We start from the raw sequence: 16686 nt of genomic DNA, 5'->3' as shown, positions 1-16686 counted from the left end.
AAGCGGCCCGCAGTTGTGCAGAGAAAATGGATTAATGCAGGAAGCCAAACCCGAGAGTGAGAGTCTGGGCCTGCCACATCTGTACCCAGGGCCCCAGGTACCGGGATGGCTTCTTATTTGGGGTACGGTTCCCCTGATGGCCCCTCCGACTATAAGGGCTCAGCTTCTTTCTCAGTATTTAAAAAAAATAAAATAAAATAAATAAAAGTTAAACTTTTCTCTGGCTAAGTCTGGCCTCCCGGATGAAATGCTGCCAAGCAGGGCAAGATGGAAGTCACATGGTGAGTGACGTGACAATACGGGCAAGTGATGAATTGAGTCAAGGGGGGCGGGTTGGGGGGTGCCTGTGCATCTGCACGGCGCGATTCGGCACAGGGTGGCTCCTCTGTGCGATGCAGGTAGGGGGTACCTGTGCCTGACCTCCTGCAAGTTCATTTTCTATGCTTCTGTTCCCTCTTCTCATTTTTTAATGAATATGCGGTGCTCCACTCCCAGATTCTAAGCGGGAATCCCAGATACGCTACGATGAGGGTTTCTTTGGCCATGTCCCCCCCCCCCCTCCTCCCAAAAGGCCCCTCGCCTCTCATGTGGGACGGGTTCTGCTCCAGCTGTGGCCGCACATTATTTAAAAGCAGCGGATCCAAGGTATCACAGGGGAAACGTTCAGCAGAGCGGCTTGTACTAAGGCCCAATTATTTAACCAGTGTTCATTTAAAAATACTTTCAAGAGATGTATTAATTGTCTGTTTTCATTTGTAACCAGGCAGATGTTAAAACGAGATGCAGTGAAATAAGCAAAATGGGTGCCATTAAGTGATGATAAATTCACATCCACGTAGTATGGATCTCAGTCTGGAGTCTTACACTTGTGTCAGTGTACTATATTGTACAGAATTTTTTCCATCCTCTCAGGAATATTGAAGAATTGAATGAGTGATGGTAAACAGAGGGGAAGAATCGGCCATTTTGAAGTGCGTGAGTCGTGAATTTTTGGAATGTGTGGCATGTGAGCGATGGGCCGCAGATTCAGTTAATTTTTAATTTGTATGACTACAGATGGAATACCGTTGGCTTAAAGAAGCAAACGATGACTGAGCCAGTTAAATGTATTCTTTTGTGAATTAGTTTCCCAACAAACAACGCATCTTACCACAACATAAAACATGCTAGGCCTGCTTTTATGGGCTGTGAGTGGTGCCTAAGAATGTGTGCATTTCTTATAAACTGTCAGCCACATGACTTATCAGTAAAGGCCAGCATTCTTTTTCTTTGTCAAGTAAGAAAATTTGGGTCTTATGAGAAATAGAAATCAACCCAAGAAGATTGAGAAATTCTTCAAAACTGAACAAATGAGGTACCTTTTATTTAACATGTAACTGACAGGACAAATCGAACGGCTTTGCAGCTGAATTGATTAACCCCCTTCAAGTTGAGTGACTTAGCCACAGCACGCACTTGGTAAAACATTGCGATTTGTTATTCTTACATTTTTTTGATTGGCATGTATTTTCAAAAAAAAAAATAACAGAAGATTGTTGGGGACCCTCATAACAATAAATGCCCCCTGCATATGACTCAATAGGCTATTCATTTTTGTATTCTGTACTTCAAAGGTGTAGTGGCATTCACTTTTTTTCCCCCACCTGGAGTTAGTGGGGTGGTGTGTGTACATGTGAAAGCTAACAGAGTTCATTTGCTGAAGGACCAGCCCTGTGTTTGCAGCTGACTGCAGTGCGGGTCAGAAGTGCCGTGCTCGGAGCCGTTTGCCATGCATGTTGGCGTTCAGTTTTTTGGGCCTCCCCCCCCCCCCCCCACTCAACGCCCCAGCACAGTACCTGTGTTTAGCCTCAGCTCAGAACAAACAAGCTCTCCCTTTCTCTCTGAGGCACTTTCAATCCCTTTCTTCTGTACTGCGGAAGAAAAAGAGGCTTGAGCAAAGGAAAGAAAATAAATGAGAGGGAGGGAGAGAGGGAAGGAGAGGGAAAGACGGAGAGAGAGACCGAGAGTGCGTGTGTCCCGGAAGTCAATGTTGTTATAATGTTCATTTTTTTGTATTCATATGTTTATGAATGATAGTTTCATGAGCAGGTGTAGGGTGTACTGCACAGGTGTGTGCTTTTCCCGGGTAGGACTGAGGTTTGTGTAAGACGCTCAGCAGGTGCTTCCTCATGACTGCCGTCAGTGAAGTTGTTGCAAAGTAGTGGCTGTCATTTCAGGATGCCAGTCTTAAGATTTCCCCTGTAGACTGACAGAATATGTACTGACTAGAACCCAAGGACTTCCCGTTTCCCCTGAATGAAGTTTCCCTTTGTTATCTTTACCATACCCTAGTTCCCTGGTTTGTCCTGACTGCACATGTGTGCAGTTGTGTGTGGGCTGAATGCAAGTCTAGTTCTGTTATTCCAGGGTTTGTTTCACTCAATATGTTCATATGGTGGCTCTTGTCTGGAGCCCATGATGGAATCCACTGTGGAACAGTCACACTTCCTGCGATTTGAGCCTTTGTTTTGTGCTGGATAACAGTGTGACAGCGGCGGGTTTCCTGACCCTCTCCATCACATGAGAGCTGCGTGTATCGTTACCCGTTTCATCGGAGCGGTTCCTCCCCGGAGCGGTTAGTAGCATTCCCGTTCGTGCCGAGTCCCGGCGTTTGGCAGCGGAGCTGCCTGCTCAAAGCACAAGTGGCCTTTGTGGTGTCAGCGAGAGATTCCCTTTCCTGGGCCTCGCGCACAAAGCCGCTCGCTTTGATATGTTGAGCCAGCGCTGCGTCCTCTTCTATACCCCATACTCCAGCTAACGCGGGTCCCTCAGGACAGGAACTTACTCTAGAGGTAACCGCAATACCCACCTGTCATACGTTTGTGAAGTTCTACTAAAAAATCCACTAAGCAAGATATGAGAGATTTGACTGTACAAATGAACAGATTAGAACTTCCTCATCCAGTTTCATCAATATTGAGGTTGGCACGCTGACTTGTGGAAGGTAGTGCTTTTTTAATGCTCATATATCCTGCTGTTCGTAACATTGTATTGTTCGCCTCATGGCTCACCAATGTGTAAAAGAGTTTTGCAGATACTCATGCTATTTGTTCCCCTTAAAGTACTCACTACCAGTTCAATAGTAATATTTGCAAATCGATGAATGGCTGTGTAATTTTGGAACATCTCCACAGGGTTCAAAATAGCAGCTGCTTTTTGGCTTATACTCCCAGACTGTCTGCCTTTCTGTCTGTATGTAGAAGAGGAGACCATGCTGAAGGCATGTCCTTTATTCTGAGAGTTCACTATGGGCTGTGGTTAGACGATGAGAAAAGGCCACTTACGGGTTCCGTCTCTGTTCTCACAGTTAGCGAAGGACACGCTCTTCTGTTTTGCTTTGAAATAGAAAAAAAAAAACAAAAACGATGATCAAGGAAGCGCTGAAGACGTTACCTCAGATGCCTCCGCGATGGAATTCTCAGTCATGGTGTAGTCTAGCATTATGAGCCCGGTGCTTTCCAGCATTTAAAAGGGTTTGGTTTCATTTTACAGCTCGACGCGAGTTCAGTAAAAAAAAAATTTCTTGGCGACCTCACGAGAGGGCTTAATGTTTATCGCCGTGGGACCAATCAGGCCGAGCCCTCCGTGAAGCGCCGCGCGGCGCGTGGACTCCTGCTAGGGGTTCGCTGATAGGTCAGCGAACATCAATCGTGCCCCGCGATTGGCTCACAGCTGGTAAACAGGGGGCACGCTGTAGCACGCACCCCCAGACGCCGTACGGCTCCCAGTCATCATTAACTGACCCCGCCGCGGCTCGGTGAAGCCAGGGGGGGGCGCTGTAGCGGACTGTGTCGCGGTGGCGTCGATGTCCTCCACGTTGGACAGTAGCGACAGGCTCATCTGGTTGACAAAGCGGTGGAATAAATTTTTAAGGGTTAGCGATGTTCTGAGTGGCGGTGGCCCCGGGCGTGGCTTCCGGCACCCCCCCCCCCCCCCCCCCGGATGCTTTACAGATGTGTACGGTGAAGGGATCAGACGCGTCCATCGCACATTCCCAATCAGAAACTGCTGAGTTATTCAGTAATGGCAGCAGAGAGCGAGGCCTCAGAGCGAGGGAAAGAGGAAACGGGCGGGTTCATTTCCAGCCCTGTCGCTCGCGTCTTCTGATTCTCCGGACATTTTCCCCCCTGTATATACATAATTTAATCTGGGAGGCAGCTGGATGAAACTGGATTTCGGTTCTTCTCTGTTGACCGGCAGTTTCTAGCAGGTGTAATATTGTCTTTATGCATTTTCCTCTTTGTCAGAGGAAAACTAAAAATTAAATAAAATTTTCCAAAATTTTATGGAATTTGCTCTGCTCATGGGCTAAATAGGGACCCCAAGCTTAGATGATGTGGCAGAATTTTCCCAGAAAATATGTGGACAAATACTATTTCCATCATTATCACTCTTCCCCAATGAATTGTGAAAAATCTAGTGTAATATATGCTTTTATGCATGTATAGTTTGAAACCAAAATATGCTTAAGTACATACAAGTAGTATACCAGATATCCCAGTAGATGGAGACAGAGTAATTGATACTGTCCAGCTCTAAACTCTGGGCACTGCTCAGACACGTACGACACTAGAGGGCGCTCTAGAGCGTTGTCCTTGCCATGGCTGCCCGCCGCGGCACGTTCGCTTTCACGGGGACGGAAATGCGGTCTGCGCGGCTTTCTCTGCGAAATTAGTCAAATGCCCACACAGTGGGCACTGATGCTTTTAGAGAAAACCGTTTCCCTTTTAGCCTCCTGCCTCCTCGATCGCTTTTCCCTCGATCGTTTCCTCAGTGCCGCCGAGGGGTGCAGCTGCAGCCTGCACTGCGCAGGTCCCTCTGTTACTGTGTGTTTGGGTGATTTTTCGGATAAGTTAACCCTCCTTGACTCTCTTATTTGGAGTCCTTTTTACTCCCTCCCCTCCTCTGCTCGATTCCCCCCCCCCCACCTCCTGGGAAGACACAGCTCTGAAGGTCTCCTTTTGTTGCCATTTCTTTCAGTTAAAAACTCCGCTCCAAAGACTGCCTCCGTGTACACACAGTATTCCGTGCTTGTAGCACTGGGGAGCGAAGATGGTGTGACACTGTTGAAAGGGCGGTGGCTGGAGTAGTCGTGCGAGAGTGATCATGTCAGACTGTAGCTATGAGAGCTATGACTGTCTGTGTCCTGGGCAGCAGCACTTTTGACAGAGACTGCCATGAACTCCTCATCTGGAGCATTTCCTACTGTACAACACAGAAATGCTGATTTACTGATCCACTTGGTTCTCAGACAGTGTTCCCACGGCTACGTTCATGTTTCACATTTTTGTGGAAGCCTGGTTTCCACGTTTAAAGCTACAGGTATTCCTATTGGCTCGTACAGGAATGTACCCGTTCAGCGCGATGCATTTGGTTCTTTGCACTTATGCCCTGTCACATCTTGTTCAGATGAACAGGGACGTGTCCCACGTATGCGTTTCCACACGCGTTAAAAAAATAAAATAAAATGCCAGGAGCTCAGTAGATAAGGATTAGCATATTTATAACAAGCTTCTACTTCTGCCGTTTCAAGGTCAGTGCACTGGCCCAAAAGATCCACAAGGGGGCTCTGTACATCATGACTTGGTGAACAGCAGAGGGAAGTTTCACAGTACCTTTACCCTCACAAACGCAGAGAGGTCTAGCAGTAGTCCTTGGTGTCCTCTACTCATTCCGCCATCTTAATTGTTACCGCTTTGGCAAGTATCGCCATTACTGAATCTCAGTGGATAAAATCTGTCCTTTTTTATTAAGCCCACCCTCATCAATAAATCATGATCCAACCGAAAAAAAACTGTACCGGTGTATAAACATTTAATCCACGATGTCTATAAATGCTTGTCATTTTTGTTTTGTTTATACAGGAATTACATTTTGCATGTTGAGTGACATGCCGTGCCTTTCAACCAATAGTACGTTGTTTCACTTTTTGTCACTGCAAATTAAATATCACGTAGCTGTATACTATATGCTTCATAATTTAAATTTATATTATAAAATAATATTATCGGCTGAAGTAATTACATTATGTAACTGCAAGTGTTTGCATTTATTCACATCATCCTTTTCCATATTAAGTGACGGTGAGGCTTTTAGAGCAAGACTTTACACTTGAGGAGAAATGGCTTTGGAAAGAAAATTAATAGACTCAATGTTTTACATTCACAATTCCGTGCTCCTTGCAGTAAGGAGCACCGGTAGAATTAGAGGGGCCTCAGGAGTATCTAAAAGTATCACGATTTTCAAAAACCACAGCTGAACAATCAAGAGCTTTTCATCCGGAGAGAAGCGCTGCTTCCGTGTCCTTGCGCTCGGTAATTCACCTCAGCTGCCGGCACTAAATGAACAATTTATGCAATACTGTGGAAACTGTGAGCTGCGTGTGTCTTCCTGGGTACTGTAAAGAGCATCTGCTGAGCAGGTACTAATCTACTGAAGCTACAGAGAAATTGAAGGGTTCCCCTAATGGTGTGAGTGTGTGTGTAATGGCATGGTTCTGAGCTGCTGGTTGCTGTCTGCACTGAGGTCCAGGAGGCTGTACTGTGCTGAAGCCTGGGACTCTGCTGCTTGCTCTTCCTTACTGTACAGTAGGTCTGTTGCCACTGCCACTGATTCTGGTTCTGGGACTGGCAGCTGTTTGATTTTGATTGGTCGCTACCCACATGTCTGTGGCAGGAAATATCCCTGGGCTCAACCGTTTCCCTGTCAACCCAAACCCCCCTCCCCCTGCTCCCCACCACTGGTCATGTGACAGGAAGTGCCCTTGGTCTCTGCCCAGGGACGTTTGTTCATTGTCATTCCTGTCGTGCAGTGGGTGCTGGACAGCTTTGTTTCCACAGCTCGCCCCGCGTGTTGCTGTAATTTCCAGCATTGTGTGTTAATTATAACCGAAGCTCTCACTGAGCTGCTAGATGCTCTCACACACACAGCACACATGCAGACACTTAATAACTTCATTAGTGGTTCCGGACTTTGAAGGGAGCTGGAATAGGCAGGGCTGGGGGTGCATTGGTTTTGGGGAAAAAAAGGAGAATGAGGGAAGTTTTCTTGATTGCACACATTCCTTAGGGTCCAGAATATGCCTGGTCCAATCATTTCCTCTCTGAATGATGGGGAGTTTTCATAAAGGTTTTTTTAGCATGGTGTCCCAAACCCAGTCATCCCAAACCGGCCAAAATCCCACTGATCAAACATATGCAAATACAGAATGTACTGTAATCTTCCCCAAACTTTGAGGAGATGTAGTTGTGTAACTATACAAAGTATACATAGATATGCATGACATAACTACTACATAAAGCATTTATAAAGAGGGTGTTCATCATACACAACATGTTATAACATGTCACAATATGTCATAACATGTACTATGCAAAAACTGATGCCAATTCAGCCATCAAAGTCAAAATGTAGTAACGACGCTGAAATGTACAGAATAGGCTTATAAGCAGCTTTATGAATAAATGCTTTGGGCACATTTATTTATTTTAGCTACTTAGTCATTTGCAGGGTTCATGGGGTTACCAGGATTTTCTTCATGGGGGTCACACTCTGTAAAGGGGGGGGGTCGCACTATCACCAAAATTAGCCAATGATAATGCGATATTTTAGTTGGAAAAATAGGGGTGGCATCTGGGGTGGTCAGTCAAATTTCAGAGGTGGCCAGTGCCACCCCATTGGACACACTCCTGGCACGGTTTGGAATGACTTCCTGAACTGTAATGCTCCAGCAGTGCTTTTCCTTTGGAGAGAATGGGAGTTGGGACAGGGCTTCACAATATTTCATCACAGAAGCAACCTCACCCATCTGAGACTGTGTTTAGTGAGCATGACCATAAAAACTATTTTAGATATCGTAAAGTCATAAATCGCTGTGACAGAACCTTCATTTCATGCTAAATCTCGTCTCACTCTTTTTGCTACTGAAGGCTGAGTTCCATCTAATGTTGGCTTGGGGGGGGGCGTATTTAGACTTATTTACCTCATGAAAATTTTTTTTTTTTCTTTTTCATCAAATTGTATCTGGTAGATGAATATACCTGGTACCAGCTAAAATCAGAATGAAGGCAATTTATGAACTGAAAAAACATTTGTTGCTGTCCATAAGTTATACAGAAACTTCCTGGGGGGTCAACCATCGTTTTTCTGCCAGATTCTTTCTTCCCAAATAAAAACAAAAAGTCCTGGTGATGAATACAGCAGACAGCACAGACGTTTCTCTTTCCGTACGTCTTCTGGGAGAAAAAGGACAGAACAAGCAGTTAATGTTAGCATATGTTCTGAATCTGTGAAACAGGACAATGCAGTGAGGCTTCTCCCTCTCTCTCTCTCTCTCTCTCTCTCTCTCTCTCTCTCCCTCCTACATCTCTCTTGATCCCTCTCTGTCCCTCTCCCTCTCTGTCTCTCCCTCCACCCCCCCCCCCTCCTCACACCGTGTGTCTGGCGTCCTGTTGCTGTGACAGATGTGTGATGACATCATCAGGCAGGGGGCAGTGAGAGCATGGAGGAGGACAGTGGATGGACGGGGCTTTTATCTGTGCGGGAGAGGAGAGGAGGAGGAGTGAAGGAGGTAGGGATGGATGGGGGACAGGAAGGAGGGGTGGGCAGATAAAGGGGGAACCTTAACCTTGGGTGCCTGCGTGTGTGTATGTGCACATTTAAAAGGCGCGCACTCAGACTATTAGTTATTTTTGAGCATATTGAAGGATTGAAAGATTTCTAATTAATAAGGGTAGATTTAATGTAACGCAAACTGGATACGCAGAAGCGAATTGTGCTTCATAATTCTGGATCCCAGACGCCTGGCTTTGGCTAATTTTAAGGAATTTTATAATGTCCCGGGGGGGGGGGTAAAGAGTAAAGATTTACTCATTGTCAGAGCTTAGTAAATCAGAATGTGTTGATAGCTCTCTCACACAGCTCTGCTTAATCATTGTTTTGATTCACAGTACAATGTTCAGTTTTAAATCAGCTCTTAGAGTACATACGGTCCCCAGGGTACACCCGCACTGTTAAGAGTTGAATGAACATTTTACCGTGTGGAGAATTGACCAGTGTCTCCTTTTGCACAGACAATCTGACGTTGCGATGTTTTGAGATGGCTTTCTCTGTGACTCTTTGCTACACAGAGACAGACTTAAACTGTTAAATCATTAAGTTGCCTTTATAGGACAGCTTCACGCCCATGTAAGCCGTGTGTGCCATATCCTTGTAGCGTAGCGTGCGGCTCCTTTCACTCGCGCCGTGTGTGACCTCTCTCACTTCAGCGCCAGTGACCCCGAGCGTGAGGACACCCTATCCCCGATTAATAATTTACCAACAAGCCTGTAGCCGCGGAGAGGAGTTGTGCGCGTGTAACCGTAGAAACGTGTAGCCGTAACCCGGCACGGGCGTTCACGGCAGCCGTCGTTAATCGTCACTCTGAGGGTGTTAAACACCCTCTTATGAGCAAAGTCTCCGGCCAGGAGATCCAATCAAACTTTTCGCTCATCCAGCGGTGATGTCACATTCTGTAGTGGATGTTAACTGCCACGTCTGAACCTCTGCTACATGTATACTGTATTTTATTTTTACAGGAGACTCCTCTGTATTATATAGCTTACTTTTTAAATTTATATGACTAGTTTACTGGTGTTGCTCTGGAGAAATGGCTTCGGTTACGATTTGCGGCTGCAACCTGCTAGTTCCAAACTTTTTCCCCCAGAGTGTACGGCCTTCATACGTCACTGTCACCACTCAAAAGCCTGAAAGCTGCAGTCCAAGCTTCCGTTCAGACCGTTCCAGTACAGTAACGCTGGCTGGGCCTCCATCGCAGGGGTCTGCACCGAGCCGGAGGACTCCCGTCTGCTCAGGGCTGAAAAAGGCCTCTGTGCAGAAGTACAGTACGGGCTCCTCCTGCACTTTGAAACTCGGCCTTTTTTTCTTTTTCTTTTTTACAACGGTCCTGTTTATCAGCTTCAAAGCTGACTGCCTTTGGCCCTTTTCCATGAAAAATAACATTTGATCTGAAGTTAAAGAGCATAACAAACAGTGTAGGCTTCAAAGTTTGATTAGTTTCTTTTTTTTTTTTCTGAGACTGGTTGAGGGGGGATGAGGGGGGAGGGAGGGGTGTGGTTGGGCGAGCTGTGATTCCACGTGGATATTTTTCAGGTAAAACCCAAAGAATGTTCAAGCAGCAACAGAAACTAGGATTTTTTTCCCTCCGCAGTAACAGTACCCATTAGCGTTAGAGCTTTTGAGACTCATCAGATCTGACCCACTTCCAAACATCTCCTGCCCTGGCGAAGGCAAACAGAGTTCTGGAAAGCAGTCTTATGAAATATCATGTTCCTGTGCAAACAGGGCAGCATATTCAGTCCAAAAAAACAACTTCCTCTAAGCGCAGAATGGTCTTGGAACCCGAGAACCTTCATGAAAGACTGATTATTAACGTGGGGAAGTTTAAAGGATTCTTGATGATTCCGAGACCTGGAAAATTAATCTGGTGTATGAACGATGTAACCTTTAAAGGGAAAAGAGCCAAAAATGTTGCTGTACCGTGTCCAGCAATTAAAAAATGTGGTTTTACACAGAAAATGTAAACCGATACAAATGGCTGATAAATTAATCATTTTACAGAGAGGGTAGTATTCTTAAATGGCACAACATTTTCAAACCCTTTTTTTTTTTTCCCTCTTTCCATTGGCAAAATGTCGACATAAATAAGGAGGAAAAATTCTGTCCCAGTTGTGCTGTTTTTGAGGCCAAGCACGTCAGTGCACTCGGGTAAGCAGCTAGCCACTTATTTGTAGTCCAACAATAGAGTGAGCCTGGGCAAACTGCACTGAGCTCTGGGCCAGCCAGCCAGCAACCATCTGCGCCTCGACCAATCAGAATGGCTGTCTCTAAGACAATGGATAGGTAGAGGCAGATCCGCTGCCATCAGTTGAATTAATTGAAGATTATGCTGTGGTGTCTGTCACAGCTGCTACAATTTGACAAGCCATCTCATCCATTAACACGAGTTTCTGATTTATTTATTTAGTTAAGTTTCCCTCAGCTTATTTTTGTATTGGAATTCATGTTGCTGAGGAAAAAAGATTAATTTCTCAATAGCAGTAGTTTTATAGTTTCATTTTGCATAAGTTTTTGCTTTGCATCTCTCTTTCCCTTATGATTCATAACGCTTACACACTACATTTTAACATGGCACCCTGCACATCTCCATAATCAGCAAAGCTAAACTACCTTTCTGTGAAGGTGAACTACCTTTCTTAAAGGTACAGAGGCACCTGCTTGCCTAAGTCCCACCCTGTCAGAACACGGAGAGCAAAAGGTGATGAAGGGGTTAAAGGTCATCAGCTTATAATAATCTCTCCTCCACCCATTTGTGTGACCAACATTCTGCTACAAAAATGGCCGCTGTTCAAATTGGTGAGCTTCTCCCCTTCATTGTACAGCACATTTGGGATCGTGAGGGGAAATGTACTACATTATTATTTAGCATTATTGCTGCTAACTTACTGGGGTGGGGTGGGGGGGGGCGCTCTTATTTTTGGCTGAGTCAGCACAGTGTAAATCCACACCGTCTCTCCCACAGCTGTTCCCGGGGAAAGCTTAGGCTGAGGGGCGGGAAGCGGGAGACCACATGAATCTCTGACAGGCGACTTGAGAGCCCAATCACTTCCGCTGTCCACAGCAGAGGACCCAGCAGTCGGATTAAATCAAAAACAGCCGTGTAAATGTCACGCACCAGTATAACTGCAGCCCCTATACAAGTGTTTCATTTAAAAAAAAATTATCTTAAGTGGTTTCCACAATGTTATGCAAAGCTGTCAGACTGGATTGGTATTGCCACAAGCACAGTAAGATTGCTGAGGTCTGTACAGACCTGGCAGTCAGCCAGTTTTACAGACTTGCCATAGGTGGATATCAAGTAACATACTGTGGTTTTTATTCATTTTCCATGTGTGTGTGAATGAAATATGGAAATGTATATAATAGGGAAAATATATAATTTTTTCTCCGCTATAGGGCTGATCCGTTTAGTGACAAACTAAGGCAATTTGTCCTTAACTGAGTGTTACCAAGTTTTACACATTACTAATTAATTTGTTGGGCAGCCAAACTTGATTTAAAATTATTTTTACCACTTCCTTACCTACAGTCAGGGTTTAAGCAACATTAACTTCAGTTCCATTTTGTATTGGATCAGAAAAAGCTTATCGGTGTTGCATGCAGCATGTATTCAAAGACCGATGTACTTGTTTTGTTTTTGTTGTTTTTTTTCCCCCTGAGTTGTTTTGCCGCACAAGAAGACCTGGATGATTGGTCACATGAACCCAATCACCTCCCTGCTAATCCCTCTAGATTCTGACCTCACTGGCCTTGCCACATGACCGCCCTGCGGCGTGGCGTCCAATCACACGCTGGGGAAGAGACGTCACTGGCGGGCCACACATCAGTCCTATAGTCTGCAGGGCCCGGGGTCAGTGGGGATATCTGTCCTGACCGCAGGCCCACACTTCTGGGAAATCCATAACAGATACAGCGAAGTCAATGACTCTCTCTGCCGCAGCATGGCCAGTGGTATAGGTCCAGTGCTCTGTGTGTTTGTGTGTGTGTGTTTGTGTGTGTCTGTCTGTCTTCCTGTGTGTGTCTGTTTGTGTGTGTGTCTGTGTCTTTCTGTGTGTGTGTGCGTGCATGTGTGTGTCTGTGTCTTTCTGTCTGTGTGTGTGTGTGTTTTTGCTTGTCTGTCTCTGTCTATTTGTTGTTGTTTTTTTGGGTGTCTGTGCATGTTTGTGTTATTTTTAAACATTGCTGAGTAATAGATTTATAATGAACTCATACCATTATCATACTTAATATTAGGCACATCCAAATAAACATTTTCAAAATCAAATAAAACTGATTGACCAGGTTGTTTTGATAGATTACAAAGTCAAAAATTTGAGAGACCAGTTAAATTGAGTTTCCCAGTTAAATCTTCAACAAATGTTTTTCTTGCCGCTAAAATTCTTTTCAATATTCATCAAGTTCACAAGCTGCTTTGTTTAATCAAAAATGTACATTCAGAAAACCTGCCCTACATTTACTAAAAAAGCATGAGAGCTCATAAATGAGCTGTTTGTGAATACATTCTACTAGCAAATCACAAACCCATCAAGTTGTAAATAAAACAGACTTGTTGCCTGTTCATATTTACAGGATGCAATAACTGATCTCATTGACATTGATCTTTTTAAAACCTTGAGACTGAACTTTTTAAACCCAAATTTTATTTTATTGGAACCAATTTTCTCCTTTATAATTATGATTTTTTTTTTTTACTTCTCTCAAAAACTGTAATGTTGTCTGTCGGCATTTAGTTAAAGAAGCAATTAATTTTCAACTAAAAATGTTTTCACATGGAGAGAGAGAACAGGAATCTCACCGAGTTACGTATGAGGTAAATACAGTTTATTTAACATTGTTACATTCCCCTTATTCGCGAAGCCTAACAATTTGCAAATGTGTCCTCTGCAACAAAGATGATTTGAATTTTATTTTTACTGTTATAATAACATGTTAATTCAGGCTTTTCTCTATTACATTTTGAGCACAAAATGTCTCAATGTAGCTGGACTGCAATGTTCACAAGTAGCACTGAATTGATCTGTTTTAGAAAACTGACCGTTTTACATCACGAGGCACAGTGTAAGACAATTTTATAGGCCCTAAGAATACAAAATCAGTCTTGTAGATTTTGTTTTACTTATGTGGCCAGATCAGCAACTATTGTAATTTGATATTACACTAATCTTTTGCAGCAAAAGTTGAACATTGACAAATATACTGATACTTATTGTTTGATGGAAATATGTCTGCATTGAAAAAGTATGAAATATTATTTTGCCTTAAGTGCTTTTTGTGTGTGTGCGTGTATGTGTGTAAACAATTTTTTAAACAACTATTTACATTCGCCTTAATTCAAACATTTACATTTGAAGATTTTTAAAATATGCTTACCTTAAATGTTTTTTGTGAGCTTCCATTCTTTAGGCTATATTATCATTATTAAATAAACTTTTGAATGAACATGAACTAGGCCTACTAATATTTGATGTAATATGTTCTTATTAATTGCACTTAGGTTCTGGCTAATTTTAGAATGGATTTTTGCTTGTGATAATTCTATTTTGTGTACACTTACAGCATCTGAATTAAACAGTTTCATATCGACAGTCCTTAAAATTAAAATGTATTGACCAGATAACCAACAAGTTTTTTTAATTATTTGCCGAAAGGAAAGAACCCAGGCGGTAATAATTCGTAGACAGATCTCGGGCTGCAGTGTCATTGGAATGAATCAATTTAGCAATTAATCGCACGTGTGAAAACGAGCTAAGCAAGGAAGGAGCTCCACGGAACTTTTTGACCATATCATCAGATGCGCTTTATGGTCCTTAGCTGATCAGCAATTAATGACCAGAGTGGACACGTGCTGCGGTGTGCACGCATTGCCGGGCAGAAAACACGCAGGTGAACAACAGGTGCGAGATGTCCAGTCTGATATAGAAGATACAGGACCCGGACGGCCTCGCTGGACGTATGTTGATATGCGCACTTATGTCACGTGTGGCAAATCGCTTGTTTTCATACTGCAATAACTGTAGAATGTTAAAAGGTAGAGAGATTAAGTTGTTTTCCTAGGCGACGTGTCTTTCCGACAGAAAGTACTCCTCTTAGCTAATCTTGCGGACGAATTCAGGCTGCTTATCCCGACCCGGATGAACTGTTGTTACACTTGTTAAATGTGTTAAACTAGTTTGTGAATGTCTAACTTTACTTTCCTATAAATATAAAAGCGAATAAGTCGACCCAGCTTGTCGCGGAGCAGTTGCCTGTTGTGGCGACATGTTTATTTTGTAGTGAAATTAAAACGCATATCTAAACAGTATAGCCACTGAAGCATATTGCTGATTGGCGAAATACAATGTCGAATGCAAAGCAGGTAGACTTGCTTTGAAGTGCTGACGTTTTATTACCATTAGGTTACAGAATAAGCGGAACTCCCGTCAATTGCGAACCCATTTGCAAAATTGCACGGCTGTTACAGATTAAATGTCGGCTATTTGAGTTTTGTTACATCTTGTGTGCTGTTGTGACGAAAATTGTGAGCTAATATGCAAGCTCAAGGTATGAGAGCTGATTTTTAAAATATAAATTAACGCGGAGCATGCAGTAGTCCCACTGCAAACTGACTCATGTTTAGCCTAGTCTTGTGGTGAATTGCAGTTCACCTTAAATGAACTTTAGTAATCTGTAGACGACTCAGAGATATGCATTCCGTAAAGCAGCGGGCAGAAAAGTTCACTGATGTGACTATGGATTAAAATCTTATTTCTGTTTTAATATAATACTGAGCAAAATGAATCCTACCTCCAGAACGAGTGAAATAAGTTTTCCGTGCTTCACATTTTCTGGTTCACGCCTGGGGTTGTTCGGTTCACTCCGCACAGAGAGCGGACGGTAGGCTACAAATGGCAGATTTCCTTCGTTGCTTCCTTGACGCTGAGCTGTTCTGCTCTAACGAAAGTAACGGAGGTGCAGAAATTGAGTGAATAATACGTTTTTCACTGGTTGATAACGGCATGATTTTGAAATCGTGGAATTCACATTCTTGCATTTTTTTATCCGTCGTCTAATAGACTATCCGTGTTTATTTGAAAACAGAAGAGGAAAGGAGACGAGAATGCTTTCTGGTGTTTGAGGCAAAGCGGATATGGCATTCAACGTAAGTTTCTAATATTGCTTAAAATTAAAAATGGATGCCATCCACCACTATATAGCATATAGGCCTGTAAAATATTCGGATCATATGCTTATAGCCTACATTTTTAGTATCTTATGCGTGCCTTAAACTATAGCGTATTCATGTTCGAGAGCACTGTCTTGCAGACTATATTTTGGGTAAGGGAATGTGCTCTGCTTCGGCTCTTTTACCGATTGATAGTTCAGTATTAAGCTACAACTGAGTGTAACTTTTAACTTTCCAATTAAAAAATAAATAAGGCTGCCCCCCGAAAAGTTGTCAGGCCTACAAGAAAATCTAAAGCGCCAAGAAGGTAGCATTCTAATAGTTACATTGCAACAACAACAGCATCATATAATAATAAATATTATTATTGAATAATAATAACAATCCTGCCATTTCCTTCCGAACTGTGGCAAATTTGTGGCACATTAATTGATGACCCCCAAAATAATGTCCACATTCTTTAAAAATAAAAATACTTGAAGAATGATACTGTGTAGATTGAGCACTTGATTTCACACACTTTTCAATCCGGAAAAAAAATAGTGGATAGTTTACTTTAAAAATGAGAATTTCTGCTATAGTGTACATATTTAAGTCTGTTTTTACACATTTGTGTATGAAACAAAATTGCATAAATATTCTAATCTGCAGGCAGTAGAGGATACCATAAAACTGGGTTTAATTTTTTGTTCTAATTTCGCTATTATTGCCCATATGTCTTTGAATATTAAAGAAATGTCTCATGCAGTAGTCAGCTGTCTATTTTATATATATAACACTAACTTAGTCCATTATGTTGACTTTTTTTAAATATTATTTTACAATGTATTCTAATCTTCAATAGCATACTCATGACTTTGCAGCAGGAT

The 16686-nt window shown here is 43.0% G+C and overlaps 1 long non-coding RNA gene across 1 annotated transcript; it reads right to left on the bottom strand.

The window, feature by feature from the left end:
- Nucleotides 1-7323: 7323 nt before the first annotated feature.
- LOC135245638 (uncharacterized) lies at nucleotides 7324-15582 on the bottom strand. The gene is made up of 2 exons (XR_010327317.1): nucleotides 15439-15582; nucleotides 7324-8273 (listed from the first exon to the last, which is right to left on the bottom strand). It is a non-coding gene; the product is annotated as an uncharacterized LOC135245638 (long non-coding RNA).
- Between the last annotated feature and the right edge of the window lie 1104 nt (nucleotides 15583-16686).

Source organism: Anguilla rostrata, chromosome 19 (genome assembly GCF_018555375.3).
Source record: "Anguilla rostrata isolate EN2019 chromosome 19, ASM1855537v3, whole genome shotgun sequence".
In the NCBI taxonomy this organism is placed as follows: domain Eukaryota; kingdom Metazoa; phylum Chordata; class Actinopteri; order Anguilliformes; family Anguillidae; genus Anguilla; species Anguilla rostrata.
Note: the sequence above shows the minus strand (reverse complement) of the source record. Positions and strands in the feature narration are given on the sequence as shown.